Source organism: Grammomys surdaster, unplaced genomic scaffold (assembly GCF_004785775.1).
Source record: "Grammomys surdaster isolate TR1022 unplaced genomic scaffold, NIH_TR_1.0 125974, whole genome shotgun sequence".
In the NCBI taxonomy this organism is placed as follows: Eukaryota; Metazoa; Chordata; class Mammalia; order Rodentia; family Muridae; genus Grammomys; species Grammomys surdaster.
Genome location: NW_021620791.1, coordinates 2,470,825 through 2,482,350, shown reverse-complemented (window position 1 = coordinate 2,482,350; position 11,526 = coordinate 2,470,825). Strand labels below are relative to the sequence as shown.

Sequence of the window (11,526 nt, the reverse complement as noted above, 5' to 3'; positions counted from 1 at the left end):
CATCTTTGAGAAATCATCTATTTGGAGGTCTCATATCCCACAAATTCCCTAGATGTATGTAACTGGAATCCATCCCCAGCTTCTCTGCCTTTCTTTGTTTGCATTCCTCATCCACCACACACTCTTGGCATGATGCATTGCCTCACTGTAGACAGACGTGTTGGACAACTGACCATGGATTGGAAATAAAACTGACCCGAAGTAAATGATGTGAAGAATATAGAAAAAAGCAATGACGTATTCAATAGGAAAAAAATAAAATTCTGTAAGAAAATCTACTATCAATACTTTGAACAATAAACAATTTGATTTTTCTTAAAAAACAATATTTTTCTTGCCAATATTTCTCTGATCTTTCTTACTCATTACTAACATGCCTAAGCTCTAGAGTCTATGATCCTTTTTTGGTATCTATAACATTTTCATAAAGAACTGCAAATTTTTCAGGTAAATGGATGAAACTAGAAAAGATTGAGTGAGATAATCAGACTCAGGAAAACAAATGGCACAGGTTCTTTTTTATCACAGATTCCTACTTCGTCTCTTAAGATAAGGTATAGTCTTTACCCCTTGTCAAGAATAGTTTCTTTGCAGCAAAAGGAGACCATTAGAGAAAACAATGACTAATCAAAATTCAGAGTTATGAAGTCTGATCCCACGGATATATCTACAGGAAAACAAACAAAAACAAATAAAAACTAAAGCAAGACAACCCCCCCACACACTTTTAAGGCTCAGAAAACATGGTGGCAGAGAGGATGGAATGATTGTTACGAGCCAGATATTCTGGGAGTTTGATGTGACAATGTGTCTCCTAGGAATATCAGAAGGTACACTCATAAAGACTCATCACCATGGCTACCTAAACATGACCTAAACAAGAACAACAGCAGTAGATGTGCAAGAGTGGATGGGTTAAAATCTACGAGGCCTCAATCCTCCCAACTACAGACAAACTAAGGAATGCTGAGAGTAGGAAAAACAAATTACACAACAATTGGTTATCCAATACCAAATGCTCAACCCAGAAAAGCATATAGATACACGCAAAATTATACAGACTAAGCAGGTTATATTTAGGAATGTATATGTGCATACATATACATGTATGCATAAAACAACAATTAATTTTAAAATAGGTCATAAATTTGAAAGAGAACAGCAAGGAGGGGTATATGAGAGAGTTTAAAGGAATAAAGGAAAATAGTATAATTATAATATTAAATAAATTAAATAATAAGAAAGGAGTTTGAATTTTGTAGAGTAATGCAATTGGCCCGTACTTAGGAAACATTTGGTCTTGGGATCTTTAATCAATTATTGGATTCCATGTGATTAACCAAACCAAAGGAAAAGTCATCTTTACCCCCTCGAGATTCCATTTCCTAAGCCTAAGCAATGTTGTCACTCCTCTACACTCTCAGTACTTTGCCCAGATCTCAATTTAGTAACATGTTTTTTTCTGCCTCCACCAACAATTTCTGTGGGAGTTCTCAGAGATAGGAAATGTTTCTAATCTGTCCTCGTACCAGCATGCCACCAGCAGAGAGCCTGGCACCATGGTGAGGATTTGCTTAATCAATTAGTTACTAATGAGACAAACGGGAGTGCCTGTTTACACTGTCTTAAGTGTAATCTACTTGTCCCTGAGCTCCCACAGGTTTGTGTTAATGTATTTATAGCTTATGATAACTCAATCATATATCATAAGTTCTCCACTCCAGGTTTCTCTTCCCTTCAAATTTCTAAATACTTCAAGGACAGAAACTTCAAATTACTCGTCTTTTGTTTCTCTGTCATGAATGAACTAACTTGGAGGACATTATTCAAAAACATAACCAAACCACAGGATTTGATGCCATTTATATAAGGCATATAAAGAAATGAACACAGAAACAAAAGCAAAATGTAAAGTAGTGCTTACCAGTAGATGTGGAAGGAGAAAATAGGAGGATAATACTCAAAAGACACAGACTTCCACATGCACAAGATGGAATTCACTTTGCCGCGTAGTATCGCTGTTTAGCAATATTCTATTGTCCAGTTTATGCTTTAAATTTTGTTAAAATATATCTTATGTTAAATTAAATGTTGTAATCATGTAAAATAAAGAGGACAAAGAAATGAAAGTGATCAACATGTTTCTAGTAGGGTGATGGTGATGGTTTTACAAGAACATACTATCTCCAGACTCAAGTTATGTACATTGAGTGCACAGAGTTTATTATTGCACGCACCTGTGTCTCCATAGTAACATGGCTAAAAGAAACAGCTTGGAAGTCATTCTTCCAACCTTTTACAGAAAAAATTGATCAAACTCAAGCTCTATGAACTGTGTCATGGCCATCAGAGTGGTTTCATTGACGTCATGTTAAAGCTAAAGATACACAAATGCAGAACTCACAAACTAAAACACTAAAATTAACACATATAGACTACTTGATTAAGACCAGAATATATGGAACAAGAAGTTAAGATTAATCAGAGAAGCAACTGAAGAGCTCTCTGATATAAATATAAAAGTGACAGTTAAGTCAAATTCTGCCAAGAATTATGCATGTGTGTACATTATATAATATTATATATGTGTATATATGTATATATTATACACACACATGTATATGCGTGTGTGTGTGTGTGTGTGTGTGTGTAAGTATGTATGATGCTAAGAAAGAAAGCACCAAAGTGGGTTTTCTTTATCCCTATTCTGCAGACAAGAAAACCAAAGCTTACAAAGTAGAAAGAACTTGTTGGAATTTTGGAATTCTATGCTCATCATATGACAAAACTAGATTCTAATTCTAAAAGCTGTGGGCATTTTTGGTTTAGCAAGTCATTGTCTCCAGGGGCCACATTGGCTCCAAATAATATGTTTGTAAAAGGTATGGGTTTAAGCACATATAAAATTAACAAATCCTCAAACCCCCAAGCATAGAGCATAGAGCGAGATTTATCTCTAACTTCCCTTTACTGTCTGCCATTCACACCTTTGTTTCCCTAGCCGGTGGCCATGAGACTGTTACTGGGTATGTAAATGAGGATCCAAAGTCTCACTGACTGCTGGGGTCTCACGTTTCTGCATAGTTGGCATTCTGTGACAATCAACACCTGAAATCAAATCTGTGCTTAATCATTAAGTGTTTATTTTTCATTTCAGCCATATTGTTAAGCATATATTAAGATGTAAAATCTGATGAATGATTAAATAGTGAATTACAATGATCACTTTATTAAATCCTCACAACTGTAAAGTGCTCTGCTCTTAAGTGAGGATTCTCACATACATCATCACACTAATTCCTCATGCAGCAGGAAGAGATGATTTATCATGCTTGCTCTACTTAAGAAGCAGATAGACACAAGTCGCACAGTCAGTATTTGCCACAACTGAAATTTGAACATAGAATTTCTGATGAGAAAAAAAATACCTTTTTCTAGTTTCCGAGGCGATGCCAGAAAACAACATGAACGTTGGAGGTGGGGAGTGGGGAAGTGGGTTTAGAAAAGAGCTGAATCTTTGAGAAGACAAAGCAGACGATAGCTGAATTAAGAAGGTTCAAAATTAGGTGCTTTCTTCCCTTTCTTTTCCATTTTTTCCCCACTACTCTGGTGACTTTGGATAATGAACACCTAAGCCCAGTGAAAGGTGAAGACTTCTCTCTAGGAGACACAAACACTAATCTGGTGATAAGTACAAGTGATGTACCTCATAGGGAGCTTGAAAGAACCAAAAAGAGCATCTTAGTTTAAGAGGACCTGGGAAGCGCATCTTTAATTCAAGACTTCCCAATAATCTAGAAGGGTAAAGTCTTTGTTCAAAACTTGTTCCTGTGATGGCCAAAGAACAAGTGTTTGTTGGCGTTGGGAAGTTAGTATACACATAAGATACAGCTCTGCATAAGGCTCACCCAAGCCTTGGTAGGGAAATGGCCAAATGTCAACAATGTCGACTGTGCTCTGAGCAGATCTCTGTACACCATCGGATCAATGTGGGCTGCTTTTGCACCTAATGTTTATGGGAGGACAGGGTTGTGGGAACAAAGGGTGAAAACACTCCCCACTCAATTTCATCTCTCTTCTACTTCACACGTCTGCAACTGAAGGTAGATTGCTTTCTGTATTTTCCAGTGTGACCATGCTGAGTGTCAAGGGCCAAGAGTCTTTGGTACTATGACACTGAATACACTACTTGATATAAAATCAATATTTACTCTAATTGATTCTGGCTTATCTATTTATCATTCTGAATTATAATGCTAATCCAAGAACCAGAAAATATAAATAATTTTGGTGGCTTTGCAAGGCTCCTTACCCACTTTGCCTTACAGGTTACATAGTAGACTGAAGCAGTAGTAATGGAATCCATTTGATTAGCAGTAGCAAGTGTCATGAATCAGGGCATAAGGTGAACTCCACTCCCTGCCTTTTGTCAGCAATTCTTTTCCTTGTCAGGGAACCCTTGACTTTCCTATTCCACCTGTCTCTACTTTGGGATCTTAACTAACTACAATAAAATGACTTCTAAGACTCTTTTCAAAGACTCAGAAAAGTTGTATGGCTCTCCCAACAGGAAGCATTATACAGAAGAAAGGGGAGATAAATGAGAAAAACATGTTCCTGTGCTTTTCTTCACCAATAATGCTTATGTCTGATTTCCTCTATTTAGGTCAACAGTTTTTAACCTGTGGGTTATGACCCCTTTGGGACCATTTATCAGATTTCCTGAACATAAAATGTTTATATTATGATTCAGAACAGTTTCAAAATTACAGGTATAGAGCATCAAGGAAATGATTTTATGGTTGGGGTCACCACAACTTAAGAAACTGTATTAAGGAATAGCAGCATTAGGAAGGTTAAGAACCATTAATCTAGGTAAAGCCAACCTCTGTCCTCTCAGCACTTCCAAATTCTGACCGTTCACTGATACTTATCATTGTCTGTCCCATCTTTGAAGCTTCCTTTGGTTATTTCATTATCACAAACTTCTACCTATGGAAAAGAGAAGAGAAAAAAAATACATTTAGTCAGTGACGCTTTGAACATGGCTACCTCTGGTTAGTGCCAAAGATCTTTTCCTAGTGTTACTATCAGATAAACTTGACTCAGAGATTGTGTGGTATTAAAAGACAGTGTGGCATAATGGAGATAACAAGAGAATTATAAGTGAAGGCATGTGGGTTTGAGTCAGAGGTCTACCATTTAGAAGCAATGTTGGTTAAAGGTTGATTTAAAGGAACAACAGAGCTGTGCTAGCAGAAAGACTGATTTTCTTCGTATAACCAAGAACCCTGGGCTGCTACAGCTGTTCACAGATGTCATCACGACCCTAGGCTTCTGTCTAGTTACTCTTGCTGAATACATCTGCCATTCATCCTCATTCCTGTAGCCTCAAGGTTACAAGGTGCCAGCTGTACCTCTAGATAGTTCCTTCAGTCCTAAGAACAAGATAATTAGAAAGAAAATGGTAATTAAGAAAACAATGGGATGTTTCAGCTAATGTCTATTTTAGAAAGAAAGAAAGAAAGAAAGAAAGAAAGAAAGAAAGAAAGAAAGAAAGGAAGGAAGAAAGAAGGAAAGAAGGAAAGAAAGAAAGAAAGCTTTGTCCAGAAGACACACCAGCTGACTTCAAGTGGATTTGTGCTATTGATCAGAGCTGTGTTTAATGACTCCATTAGCTGGAAGAGAGCTAAGGAAAGGAGGGTGGAGAAAGTTAATTAACCTCCTTTAAACCTCAATTTTCAAATCTTTACTACAAGAGAAACAATGACTGCTTTACAGAGAAGAATCAGGGACTCTCTCACAGCAAACAGCACATAGCAGATACTCAACCAGCTAACTAGAAATGAGTAAAAGAATTAAAAATATATTGTATTCACCAACTCCTTCCATTATTTCCTCTCTTTCTCTCTCTCTCTCTCTCTCTCTCTCTCTCACACACACACACACACACACACACACACACACACACACACACACACGCACACTACCTTTTTCAGCATTTTCTTTGATCTATGACTAAAACTTGACTGTTGTCCCCAAGGAAGTACTGGGCAAGAGGAAAACCATATAATGAGACATGTAAGTTCATTGAGACACAACAATTTTCTGGAAAGACTAACATGCACAGGGAAGTTGGACTCCAGAAAAAAGATGACGAGTATCTGTTGCCTCCTTAAAGGAGGCTTCGTGGAAATTAAAACACAAGAATACACGGAAGTTGTGATAAAGAGTAGAAAAGAACATGCAAAATCAGGAATCAGGGCCAGTAAGATAGCTCAGTAGGTCAAGGCTTCTGCCACCAAGCCTGATGACCCAAGTTCCATCCCCAAGATACACATGGTAGAAGGGTAGACCCAACTGTACCAATTGTCCTCTGATCTCCATGTGTGTGCCATGGGACATGTACAATAAATATATAAATGCCGCTTCAAAAATTAAGTAGGGATTAGCATATACAAAGAGTAAGGTACAAAAAAATGCTGATAGGGTTTGTTACAATGGACAACTGAAGAGAGGCAGCAAATGCTAAAGAGTATGTACTTGCTTCATGAAGTTACTAAGACAGAATTTGTGTGTGATGGGAAACTCGGGACATTTCCACAATGATTTGCCGCTCCCAAAGTGTACGTTGTTGTTACAGAAGCCTCCTTTATGGAGTGGATCAAATTACTTTCTTCTGAAGAAAGAAGATTAAAAAAATTACAGAAGTCCACTTCCATGATGAGGTATAACTGTTACTTATACTTTTGCAAAATGTAAGGTGTCACCTTACAAGTCGTCTTTCTCCCCATGGGTGTTCTCAAGTGGAAGAGAGATCACAAGGCAAAGAAGCAAGAGCACACCACACACGCAATAATAAGAAATAAAGAGCCACCCTTTTGTTCAACAGTATTTTAGTAATTAAACAAAAGTTATCCACAACTGTGTCATCTCCGAAGTGGACCTGTTGCTGTTGAATCTGGGAAGACCTCTTAATACCTTGAGTGTAGCCTGGAAAAACCACTAAACTAAGCCATACTTGGAATAGAAAGAATGATGGAGTGATGGATAGTTTAGTCAAAGACTAGGGGGGTTGGAGAGGTGCATTTAACAGCAACTGGTTCAAAGTTTTTGAAGGCTCTACTGGTACTCACTGTTGGCATATCATTTACCTAAGAAATCTGATTGATCAAACTGATCATTGTCATCAAAAATAATACCTGCTGTGAATGGTCAAATATACCAAGCGTTCCCATGAAATGATTACACTTCAGAAATAACCTCTCTCTCTACTCATCTCTACCTTAAAGAATCTCAACTTCTGAATTGTCCACAGGGACAGCCATGACTTCTGACCTGCTTTCTCTAATCTTTATGTGCTTCAAATGTCCTCTGGCTTGCAGTTGTCATTCAATTCCTAATTCTATTACCTGATGCCTATGCCCCAATATGTACAACGTGGCCTACCCAAACATTCTGAAGATATTGGAAACTGTTTTGAAAGTAATTATGCATTTTTGTACCCCTCCCCTGAGACTGTAACAGTATTGATTTTTCTAGAACTATTCACATATATAAACAATGAAAGGACTCTAGCATGCAGCCATCCGAGGAATAGTTCTAAAATATTTAAGATATTGACACTCCTGCCTTGGAACATGCATTGGCTCTGGGCTGTCACCGGCTCGGCAAGTCTCCTCCGGCAGCTCACTGCATGTTCAGCTGGTACCCCCGCCGCCGCCTGCATCGTTGCCACCCGCAATACCCGCTGCCTGCCCTGAAGCCGCTGCCGACACCACCTCACTACTGGCTGTATTATCAGGCCACAGTCTTCAATGAGTAGACATATTCCTCAGTTCTGTGGAGTTCTCGGTCACACATTTACGGAGTTTCTGAAGGACAGTGGAGATTACTGTCAGGCACAGCACAACCTCTATGCAGACAAGTGAACTGTAGAAATTCATTACTACTCCACCAAGAATCCCCCATAGGAGTGGATAATCTGGACACAGGCGTGTTGAATTGAAATCTGCAGAGTATTTACAAGAGCTCAGACCTGGATGGGGTAAACCTCAGTGCACTTCCTTTGCATTGTCTCAGTCTTACTGGATTGAAGAATCACCGCTTCTTGTTAGGAGGTTCATTTCATTGCCCGTTTCTCCCAATTCATACTCAAAGCACTGAGAATTTCAAGTGGAGTATATTGAATATTTAAGTAGACCAGGTTGTTTTTGGATTGTTTTGTTTTAGTTTTTGTCTTGAATCATTTCTGTATTCAATTTTATAATTCTTTCATAACCCTATTGGGTGTCTTTTTAAATTAAATTAACAGGGCTTGAATGAACCGCCCTGCTCCTGTGGAAGTCACATACAAGAACATGAGATTTCTTAGTACACGCAATCCAACCAACGCAACTTTAAACAAATTTATAGAGGAACTTAAGAAGTATGGAGTTACCACAATAGTAAGAGTAAGAAGCAACTTACGACTCTACACTTGTGGAGAAAGAAGGCATTCATGTTCTTGACTGGCCTTTTGATGATGATGCACCACCATCCCATCAGTTGATGACTGGTTAAGGCTTGTGAAGATTAAGTTTCATAAAGAACCTGGCTGCTGTATTGCTGTCCATTGTGCCGCAGGCCTTGGCAGAGCTCCGATGCTTGTTGCCTTAGCATTAAGTGAAAGTGGAGTGAAATATGAAGATGCAGTACAATTCATAAGACAAAAGCAGTGTGATGCTTTTAACAGCAAGCAACTTTTGTATCTGGAGAAGTACCGTCCAAAAATGCAGCTCCGCTTCAAGGATTCCAGTGTTCATAGAAATGACTGTTGTATTCAATAAAACTGGGGTTCCTATTGTTGTTGCCTTGGAAGTGGAAATTCAGATGGGACCTGATTTGTCACACATAATGACCCAATGTCTCGGCTTCCCAAATAAGTCTGCTGAAGCTCCACAAGAATATGAAAAACAGTTTTACCAGGCCACAAGCTGGACAGAATCACAACCTCTATATTTGGGCTATGATCAACATGTTTGGACACTTAGCAAATGATTTTTGCTGGTCAGCATTTAAAATGTGCTTATTATTTGTACCAGTTGACCTTTCCTAAACTAGGGTATTGAGTTGTGTCATTAAATGTACTCCTGTGCCAGAATATTATTGGTTTATACGGAATTTAGAAGAATTAGGTGCCAAAATAGCCGGCACAATACTTGTATATTTTTAGCATCGTGCAGAATGAAAATTGCAGGAACTAAGACCTCTCTAGACCTTCCCTGGTGTATTCCTCCAGTCATTTCAAACTCTGCAGGGCTTCTCTCCTTATCTGCCTGATCACTCTGTCTACATCTCCCACGTTTACAGCACAATACATCAGCTTTGCTTAGCCATCCATTTCCTTTTAACTAAGTCTTGTGCTGATTTTTTAATGTCTCTGTCTTATTTTGTGCTGTTTTGGGAAACCTCCATTTGAAAATCAACTTTGTTATAGAAGCACATATCTTCAACAATGTCTCCAGACAAAAAGCCTTATAGTTAATTTAATGTTTGCACTCAGAGGTGCTACCTAACAGGGAGGGCCTGGAAAAGAAACAAGAGGAGGTTATTAAATATTTTTAGTAATATGTTGCCTTTGTCTTGTGCAGAATATGTGGAGTATGCTCTTTAAGTTAGTAAATATTTTTAAGATGTAGAGATGCATTGTTGTAGCTAACCAATTCTTAATCAAAATTTCTGAAATTCTTGTGTTTTCCATGCCTATCAGAAGTCTTCAAACTTGTTTGAATTACGGTTTTCCCCTTCTCTTCCCAATCTCTTGCAAAAAAAAGAAAAAAGTGGGGTCTGCTAGTGAACTGAGCAGAAATATTTTATATGCCTTTTGAGCTGTGTAACTTAATAATTGGACATTTGATCATTTGTTTTATTATGTAATTGATAAAATGGTGATGTGTATATTTATACTGTCTGGGAATGTGTGGTTATAGTTATGTGGGGGAAATAGTTTGTCAGTGTTCACCAGCTTGTAAAAACTTAGTATGAGAGCTTCAACATCTAAATAAATGATGAAACACAATAGATAGATAGATAGATAGATAGATAGATAGATAGATAGATAGATAGATAAGATATAGATATATATTAGATATAGATGATATAGATATGGATGTGGATATAGATATGGATATGGATATGGATATGGATACGGATATAGATATATAGATATATAGATATAGATATAGATATAGATACAGATTATATCTAGATACTTCTGTACTTCTGTTCAAAGCATCATGGGATTTTTTGAAAGGTCCCTTTCTTATATTTTTGAAGCAACAAATATGCCAGTGGGAAATTGATGAATGGCTCCAATTGACCTATTGAAGAAGGCTAATTAAGATAATAAATTATCCTGGTTGACTTCACCACAAGACGTAAAATTATAGGCTGTTTGCAAGAAGCACAAGACACAAGTGATATAGTGTCACTGTTATGGTCCCTCTGAGACAGACAAGAGCAGACCTGATCTACCAATGTTTATTAGTGTTAACTTAGGAACAAGCCCTGTGCAAAAATACAAGCAAACGAACAAACAAATGGGCAATGGCAGGTGCCAAGATACAGTACAGGGCCTGAAATCGACTCAGAAAACATAAGAAATTCCAGTGTTAACAAGGGTCTGAAAGCACTCCCATGTCGGAGCAGGATGGCCAGTCCTATGATTCTAACTTGTTCATTCTTAGCAGGTAGATACAATAAAAGAGATATGGATTCTCCAGGCAATGTGTTCTTGAAGGACTGGGCTGGCAGGTGAAAGACGTTTGCTGACATCTCTTCCTGTAACAGAGATAGGAAACCTATCCTGGACAGGAGAACAAGGCATGAGAGTACATCAAACACATGAAAAATCACAGTTACAGTTGGCAATATTAACTGGGCATGGAAAGGGAGAAGACTGTCTGGAAGATGGAGGGAGGAGAGAAGGTTGCTTCTCAGTAGGGCCTTGGTTTGCTCTTGTGTTACAAGATAGAAAACCTAACTTTAAAAGATTACGGTGGTAGGAAAGGACAGAACAGCCAAGTAAGACTGGTTCCTCTCCCATATCTGCTTTTATATTTCATTCCTAAGACTCAATTAAAATGTATTTAGTCTCTATGGCTTTACTGTGATATATACAGAAGAAAATTGTGTCTTCTTCATTTAGAACTATATAGACCATATAATTAGCTGTTGGTAATTGAAACATACTTTTAAAATTGAAAGCTCTAAATTGGTAAGATAACTTAGCCTAGTAAACTTCTTGGCATGTATATATAAAGACCTAAATTGAGATCTCAAGCACCTGGAGATGGCTGGAGATGGCTGTGTATATCTATAATCCCAATACTTAGAATCTATTGACTAACCAGCATAACCAAATCAGTGAGCTTTAGACTCTCTGAGAGACCCTGTTTCAAAAATATATATGATACAGAGACATTTAAAAAGAAACCTGATGTCTGTACTTGGTCTCCACAGGCACACACACACACACAAACACAC

The 11,526-nt window shown here is 37.9% G+C and overlaps 1 pseudogene; it reads left to right on the top strand.

The window, feature by feature from the left end:
* Positions 1 to 8,321: 8,321 nt before the first annotated feature.
* On the top strand, positions 8,322 to 8,828 carry LOC114609476 (annotated as a pseudogene).
* The last annotated feature ends 2,698 nt before the right edge of the window (positions 8,829 to 11,526 follow it).